Source organism: Panthera onca, chromosome C2 (genome assembly GCF_046562875.1).
Source record: "Panthera onca isolate mPanOnc1 chromosome C2, mPanOnc1 haplotype 2, whole genome shotgun sequence".
In the NCBI taxonomy this organism is placed as follows: Eukaryota; Metazoa; Chordata; class Mammalia; order Carnivora; family Felidae; genus Panthera; species Panthera onca.
This window is the reverse complement of record NC_138347.1, coordinates 94247394-94264197: the sequence shown is the minus strand read 5'-3', so window position 1 is coordinate 94264197 and position 16804 is coordinate 94247394. Positions and strand designations below refer to the sequence as shown.

At 43.7% G+C, this 16804-nt stretch overlaps 1 protein-coding gene and 1 non-coding gene across 7 annotated transcripts in view; one reads left to right on the top strand and one right to left on the bottom strand.

The window, feature by feature from the left end:
- Window positions 1-16804, top strand: part of FNDC3B (fibronectin type III domain containing 3B) — a 409006-nt gene that overhangs the window by 34514 nt on the left and 357688 nt on the right. For 2 of the 6 annotated variants that reach the window (XM_060640757.3, XM_060640753.3), the window contains exon 1: window positions 14247-15134. The exons of 2 other annotated variants lie outside the window; for them this stretch is intronic. The gene's annotated coding sequence lies outside the window, so the exon portion shown is untranslated. 2 more of the 6 variants (XM_060640756.3, XM_060640752.3) reach the window with 2 other exon arrangements.
- Window positions 6736-6839, bottom strand: LOC132684440 (U6 spliceosomal RNA). Its single transcript, XR_009612661.1, has one exon. It is a non-coding gene; the product is annotated as a U6 spliceosomal RNA (small nuclear RNA).

The following is a 16804-nucleotide window of genomic DNA, read 5'->3' as shown; positions in this document are numbered from 1 at the left end:
GACTGAAACAAATAAAAACAATAATCTTAACAAAATCGTTAATAGTATTTCCCTTAGTAGTTATATAAATTTCAGTATCAAATTTGGATTTTATCTTTTAATCAAGTATAATATACACAATGTCAAATGGACAAGTGCTAGCAATTCTCTGAATGGTACACAAATTCAACCCATTTTCATTTCTTCAATGACTTTAAATCAAGACGCTAAAAAGCATCAGTCCTTTTGTTCATGAATTTTAATGAGTAAGCAAAATTAAACAAAGAACACTACGTAAGGGTTCCTCTTATTAATAACAGCATACAAATACTACAATTCCATTCATCGGTATTTACGGAGCGTCTATAATAGGCTCTGTGCTAGGCCCTGTGGGATGCAGAGCCACCCTCCGCCCTGGAAGAGCTCACAGTGTGGTGACGGAGATCACTGAGAGCACATGATTAATTACAATAGAATATGATGTGTGCAAAAGAATGTGCACAAGATATAAACATAGCACAGAATAAGAAAGGATTATAAAGTCAGCAGGCTAAGGAGGTCTCATAGAGGAGGGATGTGAAGGACAAATAGATTACTAGTTAAACAAAAGGAGGAAAGGGAGGGCGTTGGAGGCATGAAACATCGTGGTGTTCTCAGAGTACCACGTGCAGTTTGTTACTGTTGGAGCTTAGGGTGGGAGGAGTGGAGCAGCAGGAAGGAGATGAGACAGAAAAGGTGGTCAAGCTGGAATGCAATGAGTCTTGTGTACCAGGCCAGGAAAATTGGTCCATGAGGGCAGGAGTGTGTCTGTCTCGTTCACTGCTGACATCCCGAGCACTGTGCCTGATGCACAAGTAGATCCTCGATTCATGTGTATTGAACCATTAAATGAGACCGAGTTGGGGAGAAAACCAAAGAACACGTAGCTTTAGACACCAAGGTCAAGGCCAGGGAGCTTTGAGAAGGGGGATACCGGTGGACACAGTAAAGGCAGGGGTTTTATACTCCACAACACAGGCATCTTTGTGAGTATAAAAGGCACTATTTTGTTAAATGCAAACACATAAAACATTCCACAACTTTCATAACCCGTTTTTCTGTCCCTCAATTTTTACTATACCCAGATCCTCAGCAGATGAAAGTATGCTCGCAGTTGGCTAGTTTCCACCATCAGATGGTACAAGTCTGAAGACAAGCCTGAGCTGGGGGCTGGAATTGGAGGGGTGGTGGGGAATGGGGGGTGGAACCACCGCATTGAAAAGGTGCCCCCTCCCCATTCTGACTCCTTTTTTGCCATTTTGTTCATGATCTCGGTACGGCTGTAAACATAATGGATGCACTGGTTCTTCTTTCACACTGCTTCTACCTCTACTGTCATGGAAGGTTGCCACTGGGGGACAATGCTTTTTAGAAGGGATCCTATGCTCTTGCCCCCTCCTTGCCCAAGGCGCTGGTGCTTGTACGTCTCTCAGCCTGGGGGAGGCTTTGATTAGGGGTCAGAAACCATTTCCATGGAGTGCTGAGAGAATATGATTGCAGTAAATCGAGGATGAGGAATGATTGTGATCCCAGAGATTGTGGCTCTGAAGCACGTTTTTGGTCTTAGAACAAAATATAGTCTCTTTAGAAAGACAAAAAAATCAGGAAAAAAAATTTACCTTGGCTCTGTACAATATTCCAGTATTATAACAATTAGAAAAAATATACTGCATGCCCTTTTTTACGTTCTATCTATCATGCTCACGTCACCCTTTTCCTTTGCTTATTACTGGAATGTTCTTCCTGTCCTCCCTGCTGATGAAATGTCTCTTGCTACCAAACGTTCCTTCCTCCACTTTTGGGAATATTTCACCAAATACCTTTGGAGAAGACTCCTCCCCTATTGTTTGTCACTGGTTTTAGTGGGATAGACTCTATTCAGAGCTCTAGAGGTAGGCCCAGATTGGTTTAAAGCAATCATTATATCCCTTTGTCCGAATCACCATAATTAGTTTAAAGATTGACACCCACCCACCACCCCACCCCCCCCCATCACCTAATCAGAGCCGACAAAATGCTAGTATTCATTTACTAGGGATTCTGGGAAGGAGGTACTTCCTTGCTTTCTCTCAGCTCTACTGGAAAAGACTATCTTCTGGAGGGATGTGATATGAAGTTATGAGGTCTAGAGCTGAGGCACATGTTTTGCTGCCAGGAGGGAAACCAGGTAAAGAACAAACTCAACATCATCCCTCATTCCCTTTACCACAGACTTGGGTACTTTAGTACTAAATCATAGCATTAGATAATGGGCATAATTATTTATCAATATTATAATAAGATAATACCAAATATTGTCATTAGAGTTCATGGCTAGATTTAAAGATTTCAAAGATTTAAATTCTAGAAATGCCAGTTTCTAGGTGTATGATGTAAGAAACATTTCTTTTTCTTTTTTTTTTAAGTTTTGTAAACTTAAAAAACTTTTTTTTTTAAGTTTTAACGTTTTATTTATTTTTGAGACAGGGAGAGACAGAGCATGAACGGGGAGGGTCAGAGAGAGAGGGAGACACAGAATCTGAAATAGGCTCCAGGCTCTGAGTGGTCAGCACAGAGCCCGACGGGGGCTCAAACTCATGGACCGCGAGATCATGACCTGAGCCAAAGTCAGCTGCTTAATAGACTGAGCCACCCAGGTGCCCCATGCAACATTTCTTAAATTTCCCATGCCTCTGATTCTTCATCTATGAAAGGGGAATAATAAAATATAATATAATATTAGTGGTAGAAATTTTTCACTTCCAGAAAAGCAGTGGACAAAGCTGATGCTGCAAATCCACCACAAACAGTAAGAAATACAGGATAATATACAATAACAGCAGTAAAGCCTAATGCATATTTGAGTTTAGAAGAAAAAGAAGTTCTTGTGTGTCATGAATGAAGAGTGAAGAGTTTGTAAGTTGATGTCTTATTAGCTCTGGAGAAGAATATTACCTGTGAGTAATAGCTAGGTATATTGGTCAAGGTTCTGCAGGGAAACAGACCCAATAGGATATATACAGATATCCATATAAGAAGAGATTTATTAGAGGCACCTGGGTGGCTCAGATGGTTAAGCATCTGACTTCGGTTCAGGTCATGATCTCATGGTTCATGAGTTTGAGCCCCACATCAGGCTGTCTGCTGCCAGCAGCAGAGCCCATTTCTTCAGATCCTCTGTCCCCCTCTCTCTCTGTCCCTCCCCAATTCCGACTCTCTCTCAAAAATAAATAAAACATTAAAAAAAGAGAGATTTATTATACGTATTGGCTCACGTAATTATGGAGACTAAGAAGAAACACAGTCTGCCATCTGCAAACTGGTGAACCAGACAAGTGGGTGGTGTAATTCAGTCTGAGTCTAAAGGCCTAAGAACCAGTAGCACTGATGTCTGAGGGCAGAAAAAGATATCCCAGCTTAAGGGCAGAGAGTCAATTTGCCTCCCTCCATCTTTTTCTTGTATCCAGGCCCTTAATGTATTGAATGCTGCCCACCTGCATTGCTGAAGGCAATCTTTACTCAGTCTACCAATCCAAATCCTAATCTCTTCTGGAAAACACCCTCCCACACAACCAGAAATAATGTTTTACTAGCTATCCGGGCATCCCTTAGCCCAGTCAAGTTGACATAAAAAATTAAACATCCTACTGAGGTTTTGATTTTAATACCCACATAGGGAAAGAAAATGAACCCTTAGGTCTATGGGAAGTAGAGAGTTAAAACAGATTTCTAAATAAAGCTGGGATGTTTTCTGCTAAAAAAGATATGCTCCTTAGCATAGTGAGATAACAAGAAAACTGTCTCTACCTGGGCCACAGTTAAAAAAAAAAAGGAAAGAAAATCTATTCTCAGAAATTAGGATTCTCAGCCTATATCTCCTGGGGACTTAAACTTGGAGTTTATATGACCTTCATAGTATAGGAATGGCTTAAATTGACAAATTAACACAAAAATGGTGCTAAGTTATTGATTCCTCTGGGTGCCTGACGTGGGGGATTAGTCCCACATCCTAGTTATCACAGTGAAAGATCTAGTAATGACGAGCTCACAAACCAATATACAGCACCCAAGGAAATACTCTAGCATGAGTAAGAATAAACACACAGAAAGACTAGCAACCCCAAGAAATGGATGTAATTGAACAATCTGAAAAGGACTGCAAAGTAAGCATATTTGAGTATTACATACATAAAAGAAAGAATTTTATATCACCAGAAAGGAAAGCAAATACAAGATTGTGACATAAAGTACTGCAGTTGCTTTGGAAAACAACCTAGCAATTTCTCAGAGGGTTAAACATAGAATAACCACATGACCTTGCAATTCCTCTCTTAGTTATACACTCGAGAGATAGGAAACCACATGTCCATACAAAAACCCGTACACAAATGTTCATGGCACCATTTTCCTAATGACAAAAATGTGGAAAGAATCCAGATGTCCATCAACGGATGAAGTGATATACTAAATGTGGTATATCCAAACAATGGAATATTACTTGGTAATGAAAAGAAATGACTTACTGATACATGTGGCTATTACATCAATGGGTCTTGAAAGTAGGCTAAGAAGTTAATGACATAGCTATATGTTGTCTGATTCCATTTATATAAAAAGTTCAGCATAGGCAAATATAGAGACAAAAAGTAGATTAGTGGTTGTCTCAGGCTCACAGGGCTGGGAGGATTTGAGGAATAATGGGTAAAGGGGTAAGTTTCCTCTGGGAATAATGAGAATGCTCTAAAATTAATTATGCTGATGGATACACAATTCTGTAAGTAGTTTAAAAGCCGTTAAACTGGGGGCGCCTGGGTGGCTCAGTCAGTTAGGCGTCCGACTTCAGCCCGGGTCATGATCTCATGGTCCGTGAGTTCGAGCCCCACGTCGGGCTCTGTGCTGACAGCTCAGAGCCTGGAGCCTGTTTCAGATTCTGTGTGTCCCTCTCTCTCTGCCCCTCCCCTGCTCATGCTCTGTCTCTGTCTGTCTCAAAAATAAATAAACATTAAAAAAATTTAAAAAAAATTAAAAAAAAATAAATTAAAAAAAATAAAAGCCGTTAAACTGGACACTTTATTTTATATTCTTTTATTTTTAAAATTTAAATGTCTATTTATATGATAGAGAAAGAGGTAGAGCATGAGCAGGAGAGGGTCAGAGAGAGGGAGAGACACAGAATCCAAAGCAGGCTTCAGTCTCTGAGCTGTCAGCACAGAGCACGACATGGGGCTCAAACTCATGGACCGTGAGATCACGACCTGAGCCAAACTCAGACGCTCAACTGACTGAGCCACCCAGGTGCCCCTGAATTGGACACTTTAAATGGGTGAATTCTATAATATGTGATTTATATCTCAATAAAGCTGCTTAAAAAATTATACTATCTCAATAAAACCTTAGAAAAATAAGATACTCCAAGAAAGGAATAGGAAGATTTGAAAATTAACCAAATAAAACTTTAAGAGGTGAAAAATATAATCATAAAATTGAAAACTCAGTAAGCAAGTTAAAGAGAAAAGTAGGCATGAATGAAGGGAGAATTGGTGAACTAGAAGATAGATAAGGATATTAATAGGAAACAACAAAAAAAGACAAAGAAAGAAATATATGAGAGATTAAGATCCTACATTTATCTAATAAAAGTTCCAGAGAAAATAGAGATAATGGAGGAGAGACAATATTTGAAGTGATAATGACTGAGAATTTTCCAAAATTGATGAAGGACTCAGATCATCAGATTGGATAAGTGCACTAAGTCCTATGTAGGATAAATAAAAACAAATTTCTGCCTGAGATTTTTAAAAAAATGTTTATTTATTTTGAGAGAGAGAGAGAGAGAGAGAGCACAAGCAGGGGAGGGGCAGAGAGAGAGGAAAAGAGAGAATCCCAAGCAAGCTCTGTGCTGTGAGTGTGGAACCTGATGTGGGGCTCAATCCACAAAACTTCAGATCATGACCTGAGCTGAAACAGAGTCAGATGCTTAACAAATTGAGACACCTGGGTGCCCCAGGGAGGGATGTTTAAACTTATTCCATCTTCTTTGGAATAATTATCATAAAGCTGGACAGACAATGTTACTAGTTAATCAATGAAAAGTAAGTGAAAGAATGTTGATTATCCTAATAAGCATAAACAATGTATTTGTTGCTCTATCACATATAAACTATGGAATTAAAAAAAAAATGATTACAGGGGTGCCTGGATGGCTCAGTTAAGCATCTGACTCTTAATTTTGTCTCAGGTCATGATCTCAGGTCATGATCTCACAGTTGTAAGATCCAGCCCCTTGTTGGGCTCAGCACAGACAATGAGCCTGCTTATGATTCTCTCTCTCTCTCTCTCTCTCTCTCTGTCTCTCTCTCTCTCTCTCTCTCTCTGCCCTTCCCCTGCTCAATCCCACGCATGCTCACTTTCTCTCTTTCAAAATAAATAAATAAACTTGAAAAAAAAAAAAGATTACAGGGGCGCCTGAGTGAGTCAGTCAGCTAAGCATCCAACTCTTCGTCTTAGCTCAGGTCATGATCTCAAGGTTTGTGGGATCGAGCTCTGAGTCAGGCTCTGCACTGACAGCGTGGAGCCTGCTTAAGATTCTCTCCCCCCCCCCCCCCCCGCCTTTTCCCTGCTTGTGTTCTCTTTCTTTCTCAAAATAAATAAGTGGACTTAAAAAAAAATTACAGTTAGTTTCATTTGTATTAGTGTTATTTTGGTTCAGGAATTTTATTTTAAAAATTTATTTTATTTTATTTCATGGAATGCTTCATGGATTTTTCTCTCATCCTTGTGCAGGGGCCATGCTAATCTCCATATCGTTCCAATTTTGGTATATGTGCTGTTAATGCTAGTGCTTGGTTCAGGAATTTCAAAATGGGTTTAGAATAAGCTCTTTCATTCTAAACGTAATATTTTTTTTTTACCTCCAATACAGTTTGAGTTAGTTTCCTGTCACTTGAAACCAAAGAGTTCTAAATAATATACTTACCTCCCATAAAGATAGAGCAGCATAAAATAAAACAGAGATAAGATAGGTTCATTAAAATAAAGATTAAGTGAATATGAATCATGTAATAAAGAGGGAGGTATAATGGTCTCACCAGAAATTTTAGGCTAAGGATAACTGCTGTAGTTGAGAACAAAACTTACCTTGACTTTCTTAGCAACCAAGGGAAAAAGGAACCTCGATAAATTACTTTGTTCTCACTGTCAAATAAAAAAGCCTATTTCTTCATCAAGATAATGGAATATTATTCAACCATTAGAAAGAAGGAAATCTCAGAGTGCATGGGTGGCTCAATCGGTTAAGCATCTGACTCTCTATTTTGGCTCAGGTCATGATGTTGCAGTTTGTGGGATCGAGACCTGCATTGATTGGGCTCTGCACTGACAGTGTGGAGTCTGCTTGGGATTCTGTGTCTCCCTCTCTCTCTCCCCCTCCCTAGCTCGCTCTCTCTCTCTCTCTCTCTCTCTCTCTCTCAAAATAAATAAATAAACATTAAAGAGAGAGAGAGAGAAAGAGGGGGTGCCTGGGTGGCTCAGTTGGTTAAGCATTCGACTTCAGCTCAGGTCATGATCTCAAGGTTTGTGAATTCCAGCCCCGCATCAGTGTCTCTGCTGTCAGCACACTTCAATTCAGATCCTTAGTCTCCCTCTCTCTCTCTGCCCCTGCCCCGCTTACATGTGTGCTCTCCATCTCTCTCTCAAAAATAAATAAACATTTAAAAACAATTTTTTTAGAGAAAGAAAGCTTGCCATTTACAACAACATGGATGGAACTTGAGGGCATTATGCTAAGTGAAATAAGTCAGACAGAGAAAGGCCAATATTGTGCGTTATCACTTATACGTGGAATCTAAAAAAAGCCAAATTCACGGAAACGGAGTATGATTTATAGATCATCAAATATTGGGAGCCAAGGACCCTCTATCTGATGACCAGGATTAACTGAATTTGTCAAGGGAGAGGAAGTGAGTCTGTGGTGCTGATCTCATGGGGTAATCGGGGTTCCCTTTCCACAATTCTATCAACAGCAGGGGGCTCAGCACAGAGGTAGGTACAATATTAGCTGTCCTGGTTGAGTGAACAAGTTACTGAAGCAACCTGAAGAACTTGCGCATAAATTCACAGGAAACTTCTAGAAAGAACTGGAAAGAGTACAAAGGGAGTGAGCAATCCTACAATAATGGTGGCTGCCAGAGTCAGAGAAAGGGTGTTTATTAATGTTAATGTGATCAAAATGTAACCCCCTTGCTAGTAAGATCTGAGACACAGGATTACATGTAACGTACCAAGGGGTATGCTTCCAAGAACTAAAAGAAATATTGTGGTAACTACATAAAAGACTAGAAATGATGATTTCAAATATAACATCCTACCCTTCACAAACAGAATGGGCACCATTGGCTCTGCAGAAAGGTTACTCCATTTTCAACTCCTTGCTTCCTGGCCAATTTCAGAATTTTTCCTTGATCAAATTGGTGTGTATCTCAGGCACGTTGCTGAGCTAAAACTATTTGTTTGTGTTTTTTGCTTCCTTTCTCTGTGAAAGCCACATTCTCTCTATCTCCAGTCTATAGCTCTCTATCTCCACTTCTATCTTTATCTCTACCTACATGTATTTCTCTCCAGGGGAAATTTTGAATTTGTTTGAGGAAGACAGTATATAGCACAGCTGTGCTCTTGACCTCTTATGAAGAGAAGGTGACCATAGGAGTAAATCAGTTATGAGAGTGGGCAAGAGGGCTAACAATGACTATGAATGAGGAAGAGTCAGACCAACCCGTTCCTCTCTGGTGGTGTGGTTCAGGTAAGCCAGGGTGATGGACAGATTCATAGCTTTTTAAATAACTTTGCCTCGAATTTGCTTCCAACTGGAGAAAAATTACTAGTGGTCATCCTTGGCCTTGTCTCGTTTCATGTTTCTGTTAGTGACTTGGATGGCAACATGGAAAGCATGGTTGTCATAATTATTAACGTCACAAAGCCGGTAAAGGTTTTTTGGTGAAAGACTCAATGTCTAGAAAGGCCCAGGTAGGCTGGAATGTGAGTATAAAACTTACAAATAAAATGTAATAAAATTAGTCAAGCAATTAACATTAATCAAAGTCAAGTAAGATGAAATCAATTGCATTCCTAATGTATGCCAACTTGACAAGTTTCATGGAAGGAAAAAATGATTCAATGGGATGAGGAGGCAGCTACGGAAATCAGCACAATATTAACCTGTAATGACACAGCGTTTTGTCCAAATGGAAGCAGGAAACCACTCTGTGGTTGTGTTCTGACGATGGGGGAAATGTAAACAGAATCTGGATACTCATCTTTTGGAGAGGTTGAACAAGTAGGCCAACAGTGGTGGCAGGAGAAAGGGAAGGAGAGAGATCTGGAAGCCATGTGATGAGATAAGAATTCAGCATGTCTGAGATGATTATCCAGGAAAAGGGAAACTTTAGGGAGCATGTGACAGGGATGGTCAATTCATTGGAAGGGAAGTCATGTGGAAGGCAACTGTTGTTATTCTGTCTGCCTCCAGAGGGCAGAAACAGGACCGTTGGGGGAAAGTGGCAAGGAGACAGGTGTCAGAAGACTTGGTATAGATTTGGCGTTGCTGATAAAAGGCATTCTCCGCAAGAAACGTTTCCCTCTTCCTGGTGGCATTCGGGCTGAGCTGGGTGCTTAGCTGTCACAGACATGGAAACAGATTCTGATCGGGGAGGAAGAGCACCTCAAAAACCTTTAGCTCCCTGTCAACCCTGTGGTTTTATGAGCCCTGGCACTCATTCAGCTTCTACCTGAATAGTTTCTGATGACTATGGAATGGATATTCTTGTTTGAAGTGACTTTACAAAATATATATATAAAATATATATTTATATAAAATATTATATATATATGGTGAAGCTATAACATTGTTCTAGAAAAGTGGGTTTGACTGAGGCTGAAGTATTGCTCTTAATTTTTTTTTTTAACATTTATTTATTTTTGAGACACAGAGAGACAGAGCATGAATGGGGGAGGGGCAGAGAGAGAGACACACACAGAATCCGAAGCAGGCTCCAGGCTCTGAGCCTTCAGGCCAGAGCCCGACGCGGGGCTCGAACTCACGGACCGCGAGATCCTGACCTGAGCTGAAGTCGGACGCTTAACCGACTGAGCCACCCAGGCACCCCTGAAGTATTGCTCTTAGATTGTGTTATTGACTGAGCTGGCTGTCGTTTACTCTAGTTAGTACTCCAGTAAATTCAGAGTAATCCAAACAGGATTAATTGGCTTTTTCTCAATGTTCATATTGAAACTGGTATCAGATCTGGCTCAGGACATCAGAACAAGAAGTGAAGGCAAAGAGTTAATGCCTTCTATCTAAGGTCAAGATTGGGTTTCAAGATTAGAGGGCAAGACTGCGCCTGCCTGGGAGAATCTAGCAAAGGAAGGGTATTGAGACAGGAACCTACCTAGGTCTTCTAGATACTGTGTATTCCTGGCTGTAGTGATCTCTGAGAAAGAAGTTTAAATTTCAACAGTCTAGACTTAGAGAAGGTGTTCAGAGGTTTCATGGTTTAAGATTTTTTTTCAATGCTAGTTTTAAAACTCATGCTTTCTTACATGTTAAAGTTGCATTTCTTTTGTTATAACGTATTTGAAATCAGGAAGTATCACTTTGGTTTTTTTTTTTTGTTTGTTTGTTTGTTTTTGGTTTTTTTGGTTTTTTTTTTAGTGCCACGCAGCCTATATTGCATGGACAATATAAAGGCTTGGGGTGCCTGGGTGGCTCAGTCAGTTAAGTGTCAGACACTTGATCTAAGGGCTTGAGTTCAAGTCCCACAATGGACTCTGTGCTGAGTGTGAAGCCCACACACACACACACACACACACGCACACACACACAGAAAGGCTTACAAGTCTGTATATTTTCATACAGACCTTATCTTCCAGGCATCTTCATTTGGATGTTAATTTTTGTAATTGAGCAAATTCTAAAATGCTTTTGGAGCAAAGTTATGATTACAGTTCCATAATTTAGGACCTAGAGAGGCAGGTGACTTGGGTTGTCAACACCATATGGGAAGACTCGTTGCCTTGTAGTCAGGCCCTCCTTCCCATCTGCAGACCATCTCTCTGGCCTAAGTCTGTATCATCTCCCATCCAGGGTAGGTTCAGGGCATGCCTTTCTGGCAAGGGCCTTCTGCATCCTGCTGCCAGAATAGTCAGCTTTGAAACCTACTTCAATCACTCCATGACTCTATAACCTCACTGTATTCAATTTGAACCCTTCAACGTACAGTTGAGAGCCCTTCTGACATTTTAAAAAATGTTTATTTATTTGTTTTGAGAGAGAGAGGGAGAGAGAGAGAATCCCAAGCAGGTTCCTCACCATCAGCATGACCTGAGGTGAAATCAAGGGTCAGATGCTCAACTGACTGAACCACCCAGGTGCCCCTGAGAGCCCTTTTGAAGGTCCATCTTTTTCCTTGAAGTTTCCAATTCCTGTTCTATTCATTCATTCATTCATTCATTCATTCAAAGAGAAACCAATATTTATTTATTGAGTATTGGCTGCTCGAGGCTTTTAATTCTTACAACTTTAACAGAAGGCAAATCACCATTTAACAAATAAATATTTATTTAAATGTTTAACAGAGGACTCAGAGAACTTTAAGAACTTGCCCATCATCATTGGCTTTTGTGTGATTATAATTTCCATGCCCTTTGCCTACCCCATACTTCCTCTCATTCTGCAAACATTTCTTGTGGTTTCTTTCTGTGCCGAAACTGGTATGAGGTGCTGGGATAAGAAGATGAATGAAGCACTGAGATCATGTATATGAACATACAGTTACAACTGTATTCTATATATCGATTCTTCTTAATTAGAACGAAGTTAGTCTAGTGGAAGAAACAGGCAGAAATAATTGAAATCAGGAGAGAAACAGGAGTGTGCGAGGAGAAATAGGATTCAAGCACTTGCTGAACTTAGGACCAAAAAAGGATACACACACACAAACCAAAACCAAAAACCAGAATACTGAGAAATAGCTCCTTTCTTTTTGGAATTTACGATTCGATTTTGGGGATGTGTGAGATAATAGTGAATCTAGGCAAGCGTGGCCCTCCGTCCTTATTGGCTTCTTTCAGCCAAATGTCTCCAAAGGGGCTCTTGAAGCCATCTTTCTAAAAACATGGTTCTAACCTAGGTGATAGTCCTGCCTGGGAAGGAAAAAAAAGAAAAAGAAAAGAAAGAAAGAAAGAAAGAAAGAAAGAAAGAAAGAAAGAAAGAAAAGAAAAGAAAAGAAAAGAAAAGAAAAAACGCAGTGCCCCCCGCCGCCCCTCCAGCTCTGGTCTCAGCTTTTCCAGCTTCCCCCAGAGCCAGGTCTTGCAGTGCCGCTGAACTCTCATGACTTGGAAGCACACCTCTGTCCTTGTGCACGTGCTGTCACTTGTTTGGAGCATACCTCTTCCTCATCACTGTCCTAAGATCATGCAGACGTCTGTCTTTGAGCTCCTGCTAAAATCACTGCCCGCCTCCCCACAGTCTGATAGCTCTTGTCCCCATAAACTCTGTAATTCTTTTTAGTTCTTCTCACATCGCTCTGAATCTAGTGCTTATGTCCTCTACTTGATTGGGTCTTGTTCATTTAAAGAAACTTTTTTTTAAGTTTATGTATTTATTTTTGAGAGAGAGAGTAGGGGAGGGGCAGAGAAAGAGGGAGAGAGAGATTTTCAGGCAGGCTCCGTGCTGTCCGCAGAGAGCCCGATGTGGGGTTTGAACCCACAAACACTGAGCCAAAACCAAGAGTCAGATGCTTAACTGACTGAGCCACCCAAGCACCCCAGGTCTTAATCATTTTTGTATCCCCGGCATCAACCTAGCATTGTGCCTTGAATAAAGACCCCTGATACATGTTTGTTGAATAAATTAATCGTAAAGTATGTGGAAGAATTGAAATGAGTAGATAAATTGGCAAACTTCAGAGGGCAGAAGGTTGAATTCACATGTGGAAGGAAAGACTTGGCAAAAGGAAGTAAAAGCAGGCAAGAGAAATTGAGAAGACTGGGGTTAGTTGCTTGCCCTGAAATTTCAGTTCTTTGCCAGGTTCAAGAAAACTCATTAACATGAAATCTGGACACATCTTTCTTTTCTTCTCCTTCTGCTCCCCTCTCCTCCTCCTTCTTCATAGGCAATTGTGATAATATCCCATCTCTACATGTCTGAGCTAAGCTCTGAGTGCTATAACAGCTTTTTAAAACATTTTTCATTGCAGTATTCTTTTATGTTTTTCTGGCTTTAATACAGTACTATGTACAATAACTTTATCTGATAGTTGATGCTGAATGCCATTATTTAGAATACCTGGGAAGCTGAGGAGAGAGGGCAGGGAAAACTGCCTCTTCCCTCCTGGATAATTTGAGGGGTGGGATGGGATGCAATCCGTTAATCACTTTGAGCCTCTACAAGAGGAATACGTTACATTTACTTAATATAAACTCAACAGTTATCTAAGGGGTCCCATTATGCACTGAGCTATGTTTGACAGGACAGAAATACAGATATGAATACGGATCAGTGCCCTTGTGAGCGCATATGAGTACTGAAAGGGGGAAACAGACATTTTAACTTTGGTATAATAAAATCTGTTCATGCTATGTTGGTTGTGTGAACAAGTGCTGTGGGAAATAGACAAGGGAGTGACAAAATAGCTCACAAGGTTGTGGGGATTTAAAAAAAGTTAATAGATGTGTAAATGAAAAAGCGTCATAGAGTCTTTGCTTATTACTCAGCAAACACTGCATTTATATTGCTGTTTGGTGATCTGTTGCAGAACGCCAGCCCTCGAGTTTTAGGAGCTGCTAGTTCCCCAAAGCCTCCGACTTCTTTAGTCTGGCTGAATCAAAGAGTGTCTCGTCAGTTGCGCAGGCCTAGGGCGCACGGGAGGCTCCCACAGTCCTGCGGAGCTGAGATTGTGGTGGCGGTTTTACTCTGCAGTTTACGGCAGTGGGCGGGCCCCAAATCCCCATGTGGTCCCGACATCATTGACATGGCGGAATCCCCCATCAAACCCTCCTGGTAGTTATTTGAGCGGCGGCGGCGGCCGGAGGAGGAGGAGAGCGGCGGCGGCGGCGGCGGCGGCGGCGGCGGCGGGAGCGGCGAAGGGGCAGCGGGGATCCTCGAGACTACCGGCTGGGAAGGCGTGGGCGACCCGGTGTGTGGCGCGCCCGGAGCCCCGCTTTTCAGCCCGAGGGAAGGTAAGGCGTGCACGATCGGCAGACTGGAGGCACCGGGACCCCGCACCTCGGCAGCCGGGTCCCGCGCGCTGGAAAGCCCCGGCCGGACGCGGAGTCCGCGGGAGTGCGATCCTGTCCCGGAGCGCTCCGGGCGCGCCGGGCTTCCCGGGGAAAACTTGGCGCCAGAGTGCTAGGGCGCCCCGCGCTCGCCTGGGCACCCCGGGAACACGGGGCCCGGGAGGGGGCTGGTCTCCACTTTGGGGCCGCATCTTGCTGGGCTCTGCCCCCCCCTCCCGTCGCCCCAGCTTGCCTGGGTTTGGAGGAGGGAAAGAAGCGGGTAGATTCTTCTTGATGAAAAAAAATCTGGGCAGTGGCTCCCGGGCTCTCCCTCCCCCCCTCGTCCTCCCCATCCTTCCCAGCAGATTCTGTCCGAGGAATCTGCTCCCCCTCCCGGAATCTCCGCTGCAGGAACGCTGCCCGGGAGGGGGAGGGCGGGCGGAGAGGCCGAGGAATCTTCGACGTGTCACTTTCTGAGGCTGTAGATTTCCATATGGTGGAGGGAGGAGGGCGGGCGTGCGAAGTGGGGCTGGAAGTTGGGGCCGCCTCTCCGCGCCGGGCGGGGGCGGGCCGGGACCTCAGACCCTGGGATGCTCGCGGGGAGGGTCCGGGCCCGCAGCCCCGGGAGCCGAGCCGGCCCCCTGCCCCCGGCCGGGCCTCTCCAGGACACTCCCCGCCTCGCCGCTGGCCACCTCCGTGCGCGCCACGTCCTCCCTCCCCGTCCTGCCCCCCGGGCTCCCCCCGGGCTGGGGGCGGTAACCGGCGGCCACGGCCGGACTCGGCGAGCCTAGCGGCTGGAAGATCGGGCGGGGGAACGGGGCGCGGCGGGAAGGAGCGGGCGACCCGGTGTGTGGGCCAGCGTAGCTCCGGTCAGTCGGTCACCCCGAGGGGCGCCCCGGCCGGGGGTGGGGCGGGCGGCGGAATCCGCGCCCGGAGGCGGCCGGGAGGGGCCGCGCGGACCGTGTGGTGCCCGCGGCGGGGCGGGGGCCGGCCAGCGTGGGAAGGGCCTGTCACCCTGGGAGGAAAGTGGGGCCTCGGGCTGTGCCAGCGAACTTTCCCAGAGGTCCGGGTCCGGGCGCCCCGTGGGAGCCCGAGCACGGGGCCCAGTGTCCCGGGAGACTGGGCTGGGCCGCCTGGAGGCGCCGTTGGCGGAGAGGCTTCCAGGAGTGCGCGATTGGAGTTGGAGCTTTTCGAATCTCAACTCCCACCCTGCCATCCCAGACGAAGGGAAGCAGTGGCATATTATCCAGACAGTGCCGTTTTGCGACTTCCTTAAAAGTTACAACTTTTTATTTTCTCTTCTGCCTAGCATTTCCTTGGAACAAAATTTGGAATTGGGCCGCTATGAGCCGACGCTGGGGCCCCCAATCCGCACGTTTATCTCTCCATCCCCGTAGGTTTCTAGTCTCCCTCCCCCTCTTACACTCAGGCTTAATCATATTTTGGAACGGGCGAGGTCTTTTGTTGGGTGGGCACCCTTTGATTGCTTGTCCGTTTATTTTTTTAATGTGCAGCTAATTTGATTTGAATTTCCGCCAGTTTCCAGGCCCTGCTAGGGAAAAACTAAGGGAGAGGAATAAGCCACTTTTTTTCTTTTTTTCTTTCTTTTTTTTTTAAAGCGTGGAGAGAGGTGGGGCATTGGGAAAGGGGAGGCACTGTGGTTGTGGGCAAAGAGTCAGAGGGAGCAGACAGACCCGGAAGAAAAGGAATCTGCTCTGGAATAACACTTTTTTTTTTTTTTTTTTTTTTTGAGGCTACAGGCCTTGGGCAAAAATGCACCGCTCTGTTCTGATTTCTACTGCCTGAGTTGCTTTTCCACTCTCAGGCTAAAACTGTGACTCTGGGGACCTGGACAGGATGGGGAAAGAGGTCCAGAACCCAAGGCAGCCGGTGGCCCTGGTTTTGTGCTTTTTGGGGGGGGGGGGCTTGGTTCCCCCTCATTGGAGGCAGGCTTTGTGGACCCAGCGTTCATTCAGTTCCCTGGTTCCCAGGGAACAGCTGTTAATGAGAGTAAAGTCTTTGGGCATGTTTCTGGCCCTGCAAAGGGGACCTCACCCATGAAGGTGTAATTCTCACTTTGTTTAGAGGGTCACCCACAAATGGCTAAGAATGAGGCATAGCTGGTTTAAAAAAATCATTAAAAAGTTGTGTTTAAACTCGTATGTGCTTTTAAAGTGTTTTGGTTTAAATACTAAGAAAGAAACATGTATCTGTAAAGATCATGTTCTTTTAAAAGAGATGTTAAAAGTGCAAGATATCATCATGGAATAGGGGTTGTAGTTTCTAATTACAGTATATACAGTTCCAGAAAGATATTCCCGTAACCTTTTAGGACAGACTTTGGGGGTTTTGGGAAGAATGCTTGGGATTGGTTAGGAAGCTCTAGGAGTCTAGGTAGTAATTTATTCAGTAAGTGATGGCTCTCCTTAACACTTAATTTACTATGGAAGGATTTGATAGTGTCCTTAGAAGTTAACCAAAAGAACTTCTCAAACATTACAGTTTAGGAAGACAAGGCCCAGGACGGTTGCCATCCTTG